Source organism: Chlamydotis macqueenii, chromosome 2 (genome assembly GCF_036417535.1).
Source record: "Chlamydotis macqueenii isolate bChlMac1 chromosome 2, bChlMac1.mat, whole genome shotgun sequence".
NCBI classification, from domain to species: Eukaryota; Metazoa; Chordata; class Aves; order Otidiformes; family Otididae; genus Chlamydotis; species Chlamydotis macqueenii.
In genome coordinates this window covers 154,735,065-154,751,384 of record NC_141557.1, presented here as the reverse complement: position 1 = coordinate 154,751,384, position 16,320 = coordinate 154,735,065, and the positions used below count along the sequence as shown (strand labels likewise).

Here is a 16,320-nt window from a genome sequence, read left to right as displayed (position 1 = left end):
TTCTCAAAATGACCCTTCCAATTTCTCAATATCCCTTATATTTGTCATCTCTAATCATCCGTCATTCTAATAACTATAAATGCTATTGCTATCATTATTCACTGTTGTGTAATTGCTAAAAGAGGCAGTCATGGAAAGTGACCCAATTGTGAGCCAAACATTTTACGATCTATGTTTTAGAGACAAGCGAGAGTTACCATCCAGACATACAGAGCTGTACAAGCAAACAATAATACTCATAAGCAAGGATCTGTTTGGGTTTTGGAGATTTATAAGACTCCCCTAATGAGTATTTGCAGATCTTCTGAAATACAAATAAAGTCTCTACTGCATCAGCTTCTGTCTTGTGGTAGAAAGGAAGAGATGGTTCTGTATTTCCTGATAAATTTTATAGAGATGAGCTGAGGTTTTTTCAGTGAAAGCAGTTTCATTTATTCTTTTGTCATCATACTTTTTTGTAGAGTGCAATGACAATAGTAGGTGAAACCACCAAAATCCCATGAGGTGAGGGAAAACTTTTTTTTTTGTCACTGTTTATGCTACTCTGAGCTGAAATTTGGACAGTTAGATGTGACAGTTTGTTTTCCAGACGTCGTTATTTTCCAGCAGTCTATGATCTCTTCCTTTTGTGGGGTTTTCAGGATTTAAGGATGCTTTGCTCTATTTCAGTATTACCATGAGGTTTTCCAGTTTGACAGTCAAAGCCATTTTACTACATAAAAATGTTTGTGTGCCATATTATAGTCTCAAATGGATAGCTGTAAATCTGAATTAGCTCCATTGGTTCATTGTCCACAGAAAATACCGTCAGGTGCAAGTTCAGCTTTTATGACAATTGCAATTCATTCTCTTACTGCATAGGAAGGAAGAGGGCAAAGTGTAGACCTGTGTGATGGAAAAGGAGCCTGGACAAAGTTTATCAAAGCTTTTAAGTGACTTTATTTCCAGTTTCCATGTTTCCAAAACTCTGTACAATTAGGCTCATACATCTTTTTTTCATCCTTCCTCCCCATCACAATTTACTCTCAATAAGACTTTGAATAAAATGTTCAGAAGTATTTCAGAAAGTTAGGAGTTTTAGTTGTTTTTCAAAAGTGACTAGTTCATCAAGGATCTGACTTTTTTATTTTTATTTTTATTTTTAAGCACCTGGGGTTTTTAACAAGTACATGTTAGCATTTTAAATTACAATGAATTTTCTAACTCTAATCACTATATTAATGAAGTGAGCAGTACTGTGGATACAAAGGAGAATTACTCCAGCAGTCATTGTTAATGATGTTTATGTGCTTAACTGTATGATATTATCTGTGTGACACCATTTGGAAATCCCAGCACTCTGTGAAACTGACGGAATATCTGTGCCTACTTCTTTCCCAATTTTCTTTACAAAATTGGAACTTTGGAGAATATCTAAAACAGTTCAGAGCTTGGCTTGGTTAAATGAGACTCCACTGTTGACGAGTACCAGAAAAACTATCATATAAAGGCAGGAGTATCAGAGAAGCAAGCTAGAGAAGGCAGCACAGACAAAATAATGTGTGGTAAAAACAGTCTCAGTTTACTAGCTATTGATCAAATAATTAATTTAAATATTTTCTAATGAAATGTAGTTAGCTTCTTGTACTTAATATATGTATTTATATTAACAAACCAAAAATGGCAGCCATGAAATGTCCCCTAGTTTGTTTTTCAACACATTGTAATTACAAATAAACAATAAACACGAGGTTCTCAGTTTTCTTAAGTCCATTTTGTTCCAAGAATATCACTACTTTCCAGTACCTGTTTGAAATTTTGTGTCAATATTTTGATTTGGTATCTATTTGTTTCAAAAGATTGACGCCCAGTGCTGTACTTTGTTAACAACCACTTAAAAAAAACCACTTTCTTCCTTTTTATCTTGATTTTATTGGAAGTACACAGCAGGTAATTCTGCTTTTATAATATCTGGTAATGCAAACAGAAAGTATAGCTTACTTTCTTAATTAGCTACTGCAAAACATTCAAAAACAATGAACATGTCATTTCCCTCATTGTAAAAATGCTGTGAAATTGCCCTCAATGAAGAGCAGGAACCTGCATTAAATTTCATTTTCATTTCTATTTCTCATCATACAAAATCCCTAAGTATTAAATGAATGGCATATTAAATCCAGACACATATCGAAATTATGACTTCATGAAGAATTGAATTTATAATATCACTGGTGTCCTTACCTGCTCTTTCTCCAGTAATTCATCTTTTCTTGAAATTTGTCTAACATTTAAAAACTTCAAATATTACCATTTAATTATAAAGAGTCTCTCAGATAACTTCATCACTCTACTTCTCCTTCTGTCACACATATGTATGCTGAGTTATACATATCTGAAAATAATTATTGTGCAAGAAGTTTAATATCCGGCTTATGAAATTTCTTATGGCTAAAGCTGGAAATGGAGACTTAAAATGACTGGAAAGGGAACATCACAGAAGGCAAATAGGTTTAAAAATCAGTGCAGCGCTTAACTATTATCTTGTAATGAGATCACAACCTTATAGGACTGCTATTCAGAGAAAAGCCATTTTACTTACAATTAAGAGACTTCTATGTGATGGCCAGACTTCTACTCTCCATCCAAGACCTCTCTAGACCAATGAGACTGATGGAGCCCACACAAAGCAATAGTGAAATATGAATGAGAGGCTGCTTTCAAGAAGACCAAAGTTGTTAGACTTTATCCTTCTAACATGAACAACTTGTGGATGGAACTAGTGTTCAAATGTTCTATTTGCATTATTTCTGGTAGATTTAGATCACAAGATAGTATCTTATGAAGGAAGGATCTTCTCTGCAGTTGTTTGAGATGACAGGTGAAATCAGTCTAGATCTGTGTGATGCTTATATCCATCCTCTGGTGAGATGTTTGTTCTTGTTCTCACTGTAGCAGGTTCTACACCACTCATGAAAAGGAAACTCCCTACTTCGTGTGCGGAGTTCACCAGCAAAGCTGCACTGCCACTGCTGTGCTAAGCTATTTGGAGTGACTAAGATGCAAATCAGAAAGAAAGCCTCCAGTTTTTAAGCCCTGAAGAGAAAGTCCTCTTATGGAAATAAAACTCCTTCTCAATGTTTTCTCTCTATCTTTATTAACACTTTCTTGTCTAGCATAGTGGAAGAGGAGGTGGAGGTTAAGGATAGAAGAAGAAGCAATTAAGAGAGTTTGGTAGGGAACAACCACTGCCTGCCTCTTGTCTTGCAAGGAGTACAAGACAAGTGAGAAGATCGAGGCTGTTATCATACCTGGTCCACCCAGCTTCTGGGGATGCTTTCCAGCAAGGTGAAGTGAAGATAGATACCTGCAGGCATAATTATGGGTTTGGTCAGATTAGTTGGGAACAAGAAGAAAAACATTTTCGTCATTAAATGGCCTAATGAGAAGAGTTCTCTCAGAGAACACCCAAGCAGGCACTTCCTCCCTGCAAGTCCTGCCACTGGGTCACTGGACACCTACTTTCCAGTCAATCTCTTTCTCACAGGGGATTCTACAAATTCAATTAAAGCTCATTTTGAAAGTTAAAACAGTTTGAATATTACCTCATTCAATTTCCACAAAGGATTTAAGCCCCACCACCATAAAGAACTATTTGTCTAGGTGAGAAAAGGGTTGAATGTTTTCTGGTCATGAACGTATATTCTATTTTCCCAGTGTGGATATGAGTGATGTAGAAGGAGAAGACACTCCTTATTCTTCAGAACAGTCTGCTGTTGGCATATTTAGTTTCTCCTGTCTGTTATCTGTAGAAAAACTGTAATCCTGTCTTAATCTCTTTTTCCATTAGAAAACTGTTCTCTTTGACCATTTGTTTCCCTCCTACCTCTACTTCCAGAGGATTTTTTTCACACTTTCCTGTGCAACAACCTCTGTTTTGTACAGCTGTAAGAAGCTCTCTGTAGACTGATGAACTGTGGTTGGTTGCTTTTTTTTTTTTCAAAAAAAAGAAGCTTATATGTTGTGTAGGTTTTATCAAGCTCTTACAGATCTAGATTTTAATCAACCATCAGTACTTTGCAACCTCTAAAGTAAGAGCAGATTGGACTGGGATTGGAAAGGACACTTTAAGAGGGTTAAACACTATAAAGTCATCTTTTTTTTTATATTGGCGCTAAAAATATTAAAATCCCTCTAAAGTGGCATGAGGATAAAGTTTGGATTTGGTTTTTAAAAGAGTAATCTGAATTTTAGAGGCCACATGATCTTTCTTTTTCATTATAGCAGTAGTTTAAAATGCTTCATAAATAAAAACTGTAATCACAATAATTTTATTTTTAAAGGGCAAACAATAACCTCCCAACTAAAAATTCTATGTAAACTTCTGGTTAGATGCTGCACTCTAGCAAGCTTTCTTTAAAGGAAATGGTCTGTTGAATGTAAGATGTTGAGAAAGGTTTCACAGTTATGCGGACTTTCTTTCCTCTCGGTGCCTTTCTTTAGCGAGCCATGATTCCAATAGAAATTTGTTCTTGGAATTGCTCCTTCAGTACTCAAGAGGATCATACTTAAAGTATAACATACTGGTTAATCCAGGAAGCAAAGGAAAACACAAACTTTATATTGTTCTTTACAATTCATATCCATATTGTGATTCAGAAGATTATCTAAGTCCATTGACAGACTTTTCCTATTTATTGAGATGAGGAGGAGCAATATTTACATGCAGTTATGCTTTTATAGATACCAGGAAACACATCACAGAACCAGCATACACATTTTATACATCTTCTTGTCTCAAAATACCCCATCTGCTCAACCCACTTACAGTAGAAAACACAACATCTTACATGTCAGATTTTAGATGCTGTTTCTTCACATTTGCTGCTGATGTTTATTTCTTACCGTCAGAGCATAACCCCCACCTTTAACTTTCAAGTAGAAATCCAAGGTAAAATCAACATGAAAAATCACCCTCTACGTTCTCTCCCATTCCTTGCAAATCTGGAGTAGTCAGACGGACTCAAACATAATTATGAGGTTTATAGCCAATACTAGAGAAACAGACCCTGAACTGTTACTTATACAGGGGAAAAAATGATCCCAAAGAGTGTCAGGACTTCAGTCATGGAGGCTTTCCCTAGAAGAAGTTGGTGAGAAGGAAACCTCTGCTTCCCCACCCTAGTAGATGGCTTTTGGATTCACTAGTGACCAAATAACTTTCTGAAAATGTGTGGGTTTTTTTCATCTCTAAAACAGGCTCTTTAAATGCTATGCTGGTCAACAGTGAATGGGACTGATAGCTCATTTGATCAGGTTTTGGTGATCTGTGCCTCCCGTGTTCTCAGCTCCTTGCTAAAAAGAGAGGTGTCTAATAAAAAAAAAAAAAACCAAAAAAACCATTATCACAACAGCCACTGACTAGCAACCCTTGCTGATTGTCTCAGAGAAGCGAACCAAGGTGAAATGAATAAGGGGAATGAAATAGTTTCAGCCCCCTACAGCGATGAGACACTTCTGCCAGCTGGTCTGCAGTACAGTCATCTCTGCTTAAATAAAGAACTCCAGGCTTCACTTTAGCCAGCCTAGTACCTTTCCTGAGCTCTGAATATACTCACTTATTTTAGGGTTGTTGTAGTTCAGCCTCGATCGAGACCAGGTTATGCAGTCTCTTTCTCACTCCCTCCACCCTCCAGCGGGACAGAAGGGAGAACTGGTAAACAAAAAAAAAAAACCCAGCAAAAACACGTGGGTTGAGATTGAACAAAAAGTAAATTTAACAGCAATAACAGAAGAAAACAAAACAGTGATGGAATACAAATACAGTACAACGTCTTACAACAAATCTCCACACCTAGTTTCTTCCAAGTAGCAGGATAATGAGACAGAGAACAAGATAACCTCCCCCCACCCCTCCCTCTTCCCGGGCTTAACATTATCTCTACTACCTTCCCCTCCTGAGCAGCACAGGGGGGAAGAGGGAATGGGGGTCGCGGTCAGTTCATCAGGCATTGTTTCATGCCGCTACTTCATCGTCGGGGGAAGAACTCCTCGCATTCCTCCCCTGCTCCAGCGTGGGGTCCCTCCCATGGGCCGCAGTCCTTCGTGAAACTGCTCCGGCGTGGGTCATCTCTTCCACGGGCTGCAGTCCCTCCACAACAGCTGCCCCAGCGGGCCCTCCATGGGCCACAGCCTCCTTCAGGCCTCCACCTGCTCCGGCGTGGGGTCCTCCACGGGCTGCAGGTGGATCTCTGCCCCTCTGTGGACCTCCATGGGCTGCAGGGGCACAGCCTGCTCCACCATGGTCGTCACCACAGGCTGCAGGGGAATCTTGGCCAGGAGCCGCATTACTCCTCCCCCTCCTTCTGAACTGATCTTGGCGTCTGCAGCCGTTCCTCACAACAGGCTGGCAGACGCCTCTCAGGATCCTTTTTAAATCTTATTCACTTCTCATCTCCTCTCCACTTCTTGCAGCCAGGCCGAGCCAAGTTGGGCCCAGTCGGCTGCCCAGCAGGAGGCCAGAGGGTGAGGCCTGCAAGGCCCACAAGGCTCGTGCCTCCCTCTCTCTGCCCCTGCTCAGCTGCTTCACATCTTCTCCTTCTTTTTTTTTCTGTTTTCCCCTTCTTAAATACGTTATCACAGAAGAGGCGTTATCACGGGACATTCTGCTACCAATTGGTTCAGCCTTGGCCAGCACCAAGTCCACTCAGCCCAGACGAGTCCACTGAACAAAGGGGAGTGACTTCTAGCAGTTTCCTACAGAAACTACCACCTTAGCCCCCCCGCCCCCTACTAAACAAAACCAGAACAAAGGTCATTCTTCTTTCTTGTTCAGCATCAGAATTTTTAGGGTACGAAGGAAAGTTGTTATTGACTTTCCTTAGTATCCCTAAATGACTGAAGGAAGACTCTAAAAATGTCCTTACAGGCTTCACAATTAATACAGAGACTCTGTGGTCCAGATAATGGTTTCAAATAATCTGCCCATGAGCAGTACCTATTTTAAGCTAGCCAGAGTCATGTCACTGATGCCTTTGCTGAGATAATTTAAGGTAAAATAAAATTTTTTATTCATGTTTATTAAAAGGCTGAAGGTTTTTCACACCATCAGTACTTAAGTATCCGCCTAGTAGTCTATTAAAAGGGATGTGATTTTCAGAAAATGACCACCACTCCCACCTATAGAAGCTTCCCAGGGGAAATTTTATCCAGCTTGTGCTATTCAGTGTTGCAGTCTTGAAAGTTTCTGAAAAGGTATATTCCTTATTTTGACCAAAATAGATTACCTCCTACCTCTTTTACATCTTGTTCTGCAGTGATCTAGTCATATAAAGCCAAAAAATAAATGGCTTGTCAGCTTGCTTTCTGCCATTTTCTACATCATTAGCTGCAATAGATAGTACTGTTGAGAAACATGTGTTTTGCTGTTTTTCAGTAATTTCTGAAACAGAAAAAAAAAGTAACAAAACGGAAAAAGAAACATCTAAATTAATAAAAAGTAGAAACAGTGCAGAACATGAAGTTTCAACAGCAAATAAGTCAAAGCAGTCCTAGAGAAGTGGAAGTGTACCGGGGAATAGCACTACAGACGTTCTGCTCTCATTTTCTATTCCTGTGAAATAAGGACTAACAAGATTATGGCACTATAGAATCAGTCTCCAGTAGACGTGTCTATCTTTTTCCTGTTAAGATATGGCTCCTTCCTTCCCATCCAAACTAACTGGAATTTATAGAAGCCAATACACTAGAAGACAGTACAATGCTTTTTGTTGAGATATGTATCTTATTTGCATATAAATGCTATTCATCTGAACGTTTTTCTTTTTTACAGTCATTTGATACAGAATAATTCCTTTTTTAAAAAAAAAAGATCATCAGATCATCATGAGATTTGAAAGAAACACAACTACAATACTATAAAATTTGCCTTTCCATGTGTTAGATATGTCTAATGGATTACCGTGGGGCTGGACAGTATCCCTTGTAAGCATAAATGTTCCTGTTAACAAGGCAGGGTGGTAATACAAATTGTTTTTGAACTAACTTCTACTTTTCACCACGTCTTTGTTACACGGTTGGGTTTCACAATGGAACGTAAGTCTAACATGTTTTTCAGTCAGGAGGTAAAAAATCCTGTATTAGGATGCAGAGGTTCTGTGATTATTAAACATTGCTTGTGCTCAATATCATAGAATCATAGAATGGTTAGAGTTGGAAGGGACCTTCAAAGGTCATCTAGTCCAACCCCCCTGCAAGGAGCAGGGACATCCCCAACTAGATCAGGTTGCTCAGAGCCTCATCCAACCTGGCCTTGAACGTTTCCAGGATGGGGCTTCCACCACCTCTCTGGGCAACCTGTTCCAGTGCTCTACAACCCTCATTGTAAAAAGTTTTTCCTAATATCCAATCTAAATCTACCTCCTTCTATCTTAAAACCATTACCCCTCATCCTATCACAACAGGCCCTACTGAACAGTACAATGCCAAAAAAGTCAACAGGGAGGGTTGTTCCATCACTTCCCAGCATGTTACAGGATGAGCTAAGTGTTGATGAAGCCAAAATGATACTGGGAAGGCATGAAAATGAAAACTGGATGCCCTGGAATCAGCCTTCTATGGCTCAGGGAGCACACGGCAAGCAGGCATTAATATTGCAATACTCCTACATAGCCAACTGGCTGATGAGAAAGGCGCCTCCTTTGACACTTGGCAATAGACTGTTAATAGTCAAGCCCTGCCAAGATTTTGTAATGTGGCTTCAGATGCTTGAATTTTCAAACCATTCATCATCATCACTGCAGTCCTTTCCTTCAGCAAGTGCTACATATATTGTCTCATGCTGTTCTGGACAGTAGCATTGAGGAAACAATGGGATAAAATGTCCTTTCTACAAGAAGTTTGTGGAAGAAGCTTTTTCCTTCTCACATTACCACAAACTGTATCATACTTCTCAGTTAACAGCTAATTAGGCACCATTATAAAAAGTCATGACTCTCATAAACGCTGGGTTTAGTTTGGATGAGACTCTAGTTATGTGTCATAGCCAATAGCTAAACAAAAGGAGACTCCAGAACCTCCTGTGTGATCTGGCCTTGTTTCTCTTTGAGAACAGCAGATGCCTAAATTCAACATGCAGCCAAGGATGGGATGAGTGGGAATGGTAACTGCCTGAATTCAAATAAAAGAAGGACGATGCAGCTCATATCGCATATTGCAGCAGAAAGTAGTAAAAGCTAACAGGCAACCTCATAACCCCACAAGTCTGAATGTATTAAATATTGCAGTTCCTTCCATATTTTTTAGTTACTTGCCTTTGTCTTGATAAAGCACAAGAAAAAACAGCTACAAATAGACTATCCATTGTGCACTAAATAATTATGAACGAATTCCTCTTTAGAGCTGTTCATCATAATGAGAGGTGCTAATTCCCATTTTCTAGAGTGGCATCTACAATAATTACATCTATTCTGAACATTGTCAGTTTTTCAGTATAAAACAATATCATTTTTATCTACTTCCCTTAAATGTAACAAAAGCTCAAGTGCTCTGGGAAGGCTAAAACCACTGTTCTGAACAGCCCTTTTCTCATGCTATTAAGTTCAGTGCTTAAGACAATAAAGCCTCTATGATATTAATTGTAAATGTTGTTAAAGCCAAGCTTGATGGTCCTGGAAAAATGATTCTTAAAAATCAAGATTAGAAGTGTGGAGCAGTTTCTCTAGAGTGTCTGTTGAGTTAAACATTGCTGGGGTATGTCCACTCCAGCTTTACAGAAGTGTCTTGGGAATAGCCATAAGCAACCTGTTCTGCCATCCAAAGACTTCCTGCCACAAAATACATATAGGTTCACCCATTTGAAATTATGTGTAGAGGAGAAAGAGCAAAACCTGAATTAAACTGTCATTCAAGAGGGGCTTTTCATCCCTTGGCAAAGCCAACCCTGGTAAAGATGTTGAGAAACAAAGGAAAATCCCAGGGCAGTACAGGCAACATGTCGTCATTTGCCGTGTACCATCTAAGGGGAGTTGGTGCAGGGACCTTATGCAGACAGCAGATCCTGCTGCGGTGAAGCCTTCACATGATCTGCAGGGAAACCTTGGGAAGTCTGACCTTTCTCCTTGCAACCTCCTGCAGGCCCTGGATTGCTTGTTGGTGTTTTGTGGTTGTTGGTATTTTGTTTTCTTTGATCAGCATTGGTGGAAAGGTCTACCGTTCAGTTTTTACTCACAAGACTGAGACCTTGTGCACTGGTTAATTGAATCATCTCAAAAATTGTTCCAAAAGTTGTTATTTAGTCATCAGGAACATGTCCCACTTTTCCATCAATATGCCTAGCTATATTTGTGCAATTGTAAGCACTGCTGATACCCCCTGATTTCAGTATGAGGGACACAAGCAGTCAGTGCATGCAGAGCACAGGGAAGTTGTTCAACAAAGAATGACTATCAGATGCATAAAACAAGAAGTGGACATCAGAGAAAGTATCAGTGTTACAGTCTTGGGACTTTAAGCAGACACATGTGACTCATGAAGTTAATTTCCTTGATCATTGCAGAATTTATTTCACTATTCCTAAATTTTCCTGAAGGAGTAGATTGGGTAGGAGTGAACTTCATATTTAGACACCTCCTAAACTAGATGACTTTTTACACCTCTGAGCTCCCGGTACAGCCATCTGAGATCTAGTCAATACAGACAAGGGAGACCAGAGAGACGTGCAGTGACACCAAAGCAGTGATTTACATCTGATCTGTTGAGTATCTCTCCAGATTAGATTACACTGGATAAAATGAAACCTTAGTCACTGTAGTCACTCAAATTCAGGTGTCTGAATCCAGGCCTGAATTCTACAATCAGTTTGTTACATTTAGTGATTCCTACTGGTCTTTTTTCTTTTACTTGGTTATTCTTTGGGTTAAAGGTTCTTCTTTCATTTATTTACTTTAAAATCTGACTACTCCATCTGATTCATGTCATGAATGGTTAACAGGAGAATAGATCACTAGCTCTTTTATAACATCCTTTTGTTGATATCTTCTTTCTTCTATGTCTTTTTTCTTTAACAAATACATTTGTTCCTTTCCAAACTACTTACCACTACAGCTACTCACCTTTGAATTGTCTCCACTTAGCCAATTGCTCAACTAGCAAGCTTTCAACAAAGCTGGATAATGTAGTTTTCTTCTCCTTAGAGTTCATGACACTTCTTTATTAAGCCTTTCTCTGAAAAAGAGATTTTTTTTTCTCATGTCTTTCCCTCCCTCTGTGAAAATGCCTTCCAGGAGAGACTGACTAGGAATGTGAGGACTCTTTAATCATGCAAATGGTAAGGTACAGAAGACTATAAAAAAAAAATAATTGAATTTTTCTTCTCTGTGATTTGCTACTGCTCTTTTTCACATGACCTCCACCCATTTGTGTTGCTCTTCTGTGCCACAGTATCTAAATCTGTGAAAGAGGAATAGTAATATTTATCTAGTTTAAAGAGGAGTTATGAGGCAAGGATCCTTATATGAAGGAAACAGTGACCTTACATTCATTCTTGGATAACTGTAAACCTTTTTTAACTGCTGGATTGAAGCAAAGTGATGTGAAAGGCCTGTCAAGAGGGACACATCCTGGTCCATAAAACATTAGCGTCAGCTGTAGGAAAATAAAGGATGGACATGATCTACACCAGAGTCCATCTCTCAGTGCTTGACTTCTGGAAGGGGCCTTGTTCGGCATCCCCACCACCATGTCAGTCTAGTGTGATGCAAGAGCAGCTTGCACCAGCAAAGGACGGTTGATGCCCATAGAGAGAAGAATTTTCTGCTCTTTGAATGTTTCAGTACCAGAGAATTGACTGGTGGCTGGACTGCCTCGTAAAAATACATAGACACACACACACTTACACACATGCACACTTACATGTTGTTTTTCTTCTGGTGTTCCTCCATAGCATGACACACGTAATACAGAATATAGACATGAGCTGCATATGCACTTTCAGTTGTGATGCTGACAAGAGCTCTTCGCATGCTACAGTATTAATAAAGGAGGACTGCAGCAGAGGCCTACTAATTAACCTCTGTTTTTATGGGTCATTGCCAGATCTTATGTGCAGCCAAGAGCATTTAACTTACCTTAATGAGTAGCATGAGGGTTCAGATATTAAATGTGCTTGGCACATTATTCTTGGCTTAGTGAACATGTGCCAAGTGAACTACGTTTTATTTTAAATAAATGTTCTACAGCCATTGCTTGATACCTTCTTAACTGAATGCAAACAAGGAATGTAAGCTTTTCCTGTTGTGAATAAAGTACATTCTCCATATTAACCATATGTCTATGAAGAAATGGCTTTTTTATGTTCTCTTATCACAGATTTCATAAGCAGTTCAATAATAACCAGGATTTCTGTTTGCTTTCTTTCTTTTATCTTCTTTTCTTTTTGCATTTGTATTTTCATTTGTCTTCCTACAAAGATAAGGTAGGAAATAACATATTTCTTTTTACAGAGAAAAGGTTTTGTGCTACTGTGAAAGTGTCTTCACAGGAACTCATTGAGCACTTTAATCATACGGCTCCCTGAAAGACTGATCTGATTTATTCAAAAGATGGATTTATTATATGGTCACATTGACCAATGTATCTTAATAGTGAAGGAATAAGAAAATATATAGCCTAAGTGTCTTCTGTTATAGGAGGCTGAAGGACATAAAATATAAAAAATATTTCTAGTTCCTGGAGTATTTATCAGCAATTGTTCCTAAACACACCATCTTAAGATGCCATGGTACATTTATTTGAGAGTGGAGCTACCTTAGGGCTAGACATTCCTGCAAAAATCTGGGTCTACAGGAGTGTAAAGGACCTCCTGAGGGACTAATTTTCTTCTTGCTCTCCCAAGTACCACAACCAGTGTTTACACATCAGAAGAAGAGTGGAGGATAGCAGAATTCCCAGGTGGGAAGGGTGAAAAAAATGTCAAGACAATGGAGATATGCTAAAATTTGTACAACCTGTATGGAAACAGAAGGTGTGAAACAGGCTTTTTACCACAATAAAGGATGAGCTTACTGCATGGTAGCTCACTACCTGCTCTGTGTCAGCTGTCACTGCCTCACATAATTTTTTTTCTCTCCCTCCCAAAGGCAGCCCTTGATTTAGTAAAGGTTTATAGGACAGGTGGATTAAAGATTAGAGTCTCGGTTCTCTCATCTTCCATTTAGCATGTTATGCAGGTAGGAGCCCAGGAGAAAGCTGCCATCCCAGAGTGGAGTATTACACATCGCCACTCCAGCAGAAGCTATTAACAGTGTGTGTTTTACCTTCTTAAGCAAATGTACAGCTGACCTCAGCTGGGGCTGCCACCTAGACAAATGAAGGTGCTTATCTGCAATGCGCTTTTACCGTAGCTAAGGATTGTTTACTAACTACTGACCAAGACTGCTCAGAGTGGGAATTCTTCATGATCTTCACTGTAAAAGTTAGATATGATATTGCCTCCTACAAATACTGGGGAAGGGTTCTTTCATTTTTTCAAACATTTCCTCTATGGCTACATTTCATGCACACCTAATTCTGCCATCATCAAAACCAGCATTTTCATTATTGTTTTGCCTTTCTCATTCTACCTATCACCTCTCTTTGCTCTGTCTTGTTCTCTCTGAAAAACTTTTTCCCCTCAAGAAGGCAGATACCTTACAGCCTGGATAATATTAGTTTATGTTATATCCTTCTAATGTCAAACTGCCTTACAAAAACCTCAAGATCAGTTTCTCTGCCAGAAAACAGAAAGTGTATATAAAATGTTTAATGTTCCGCATGAAAACTGAGCGTACAGGGAAGAACTGAAGCCAGGACTCCTGGGTGCTATGTACTTTGATACTTGTGAAAAGTGGCCCAGTCTTCATCCTTAAATACCGCCTCACTGGAGCATGCTAAAACAACCATCGGGGAAAGCAACTGCAGCCAGGAAGCAAGCTAAGTAGTGCTGAGCTAAATGCCAAGCTACCATTACTGTGATAGAAAACCTTGAAAGCTCAGAATCAAAACCTTTTCCTTTGTTAAGATTTAAGATATCAATGCCAGGAAGCCTGTATTGCCTGTGGAGTGGATCTTCGCTTGTATGTACTTGTATGGTACTCAGTAGGGATGGTACTCTCCTTACAGCTGGTACAAGAATTAACCATATTCTTCTAAACCAACCTAGAATTGCCTTTTATCCTCATATTTCTTCTGAATGTGAGCAAAATAGACCTTTAGGATACCAAAACTCTTCTGAGCTGTGAGAGGTGAGGTACAAACAGGAGAAAAACTGCTCCTAATGTAAGGAATATTAATAGAAAATGCAAATGCTCTGTAAATTAGGGTCTTCAGCCCCAGTTAAGGCAGTATATAGAATCATAGAATCGTAGGATGGTTAGAGTTGGAAGGGACCTTCAAAGGTCATCTAGTCCAACCCCCCTGCAAGGAGCAGGGACATCCCCAACTAGATCAGGTTGCTCAGAGCCTCATCCAACATGGCCTTGAACGTTTCCAGGGATGGGGCAGCCACCACCATTCTGGGAAACCTGTTCCAGAGCTCTACAACCCTAATTGTAAAAAATTTTTTCCTAATATCCAATCTAAATCTACTTCCCTCTATTTTAAAACCATTACGCCTCGTCCTGTCACAACAGGCCCTACTGAACAGCCTCTCCCCATCTTTCTTGTAGGCCCCCTTGAGGTACTGGAAGACTGCTATAAGGTCTCCCTGGAGCCTCCTCTTCTGCAGGCTGAACAGCCCCAACTCTCTCAGCCTGTCCTCATAGGAAAGGTTCTCCAGCCCTCTTATCATCTTCGTGGCCCTCCTCTGGACCTTCTCCAACTGGTCCATGTCCTTCTTATGTTGGGGGCTCCAGAGCTGGATGCAGTACTCCAGGTGGGGTCTCACCAGGGCAGAGTAGAGGGGGAGAATCACCTCCCTCGACCTGCTGGCCACACTCCTCTTGATGCAGCCCAGACGCTGGGCCACAAGGGTGCATTGCCTGTTCATGTTGAGCTTCTCATCCACCAGCACTCCCAAGTCGTTCTGCTCAGGGCTGCTCTTGATCCATTCTCCACCCAGCCTGTATTTGTGCCTGGGATTGCCACGACCCAGGTGTAGGACCTTGCACTTGGCCTGGTTGAACTTCATAAGGTTGGCACGGGCCCACCTCTCCAGCCTGTCAAGGTCCCTCTGGATGGCATCCCTCCCTTCCAGTGTGTCGATGGCACAACACAGCTTGGTGTCATCAGCGAACTTGTTGAGGGTGCACCTTATCCCACTGTCCACGTCACATTCCATGTCACAGGAATCAAAGAAAATGGCCATTGTCAAGAAGTGACAGCAAGAAAGAATTTTTCACCTGATAGGCTAGAACAGGACAAAAGCAAGACCAGGCTGGCTTAGCTGACAGAAAAAAAAAAAAAGAAAAAACACAACCAAACAGAAATTAATGCTAAGATTTGGATCAAGCTTGCCTGGAAATGGTCATAGACAAAACACATCTATTTACCATGTTTGTGATAACTTAGCTTCATACTAGTAATTAGATTTTATAAGATGGGCTCTGTCCTTCACTAGGGCTTTTCTGGAATTGAGCTTATGTCCTACTTTGCAGCTCCTTCTCAGTTAAGAATTTCTTGACAAAAGTGGTAATGATGCATTTCTTTCCTTACAGTATAAAAGTTTGAGTAAGACTTAGCCCTGAAGAGCTGCAGTCTATTAGAATTTCTGAACATCTTAAAAGATATAAGGTTATTTCCAGGACCCATGCTTTTTCTCATCAAATATTTATATGACACTATTTTAAATTACTTGTTTTATTCCATATTCATATTTTCAGTAAAGAGATTTTGAAACCTTTGGATATTGTATGTTCTGAAACTGATTTCTTTGTACCTTTTGGCTCCTACTTCATGTTTGGGTTCAACACTGGCCTCAATTCTCAAACTTTCAAAAGGCCTTTTGTAAAGTGATAGGTGGGGTGGAGTGGGATGAAGACAGGGTTTGTGGAAATAGCTGTCTTTCTTAAGTATGAAAGGGAAGAGTTGGTCTGGAAACCACCTCTGCCCCCGTATGGCTTGGCACTATATAAGCGCTTTCTCTATAGTAGTATCACTAAACTGCTTTGAAAATACAGGAGGAGATTCACACTGCACTGTATTTCCTCCACAGGCATTGCCTGGGAGGACTTTCTTCATCAGTGTCTTCCACTTCTTTACAGTCTCCATATGTGCCTGATTTTGGAAGTTCACATCTGGCTTTCCCTAGACCTCTACTCCCCAAAAACGTCATCTGAAATTTGGTTATAAGTAGCTTACGGAACTGACATT

The 16,320-nt window shown here is 39.9% G+C and overlaps 1 protein-coding gene across 2 annotated transcripts in view; it reads left to right on the top strand.

Annotated features, from left to right (window-relative positions):
• Positions 1–16,320, top strand: part of ADCY8 (adenylate cyclase 8) — a 133,680-nt gene that overhangs the window by 34,776 nt on the left and 82,584 nt on the right. The window lies entirely within an intron of this gene.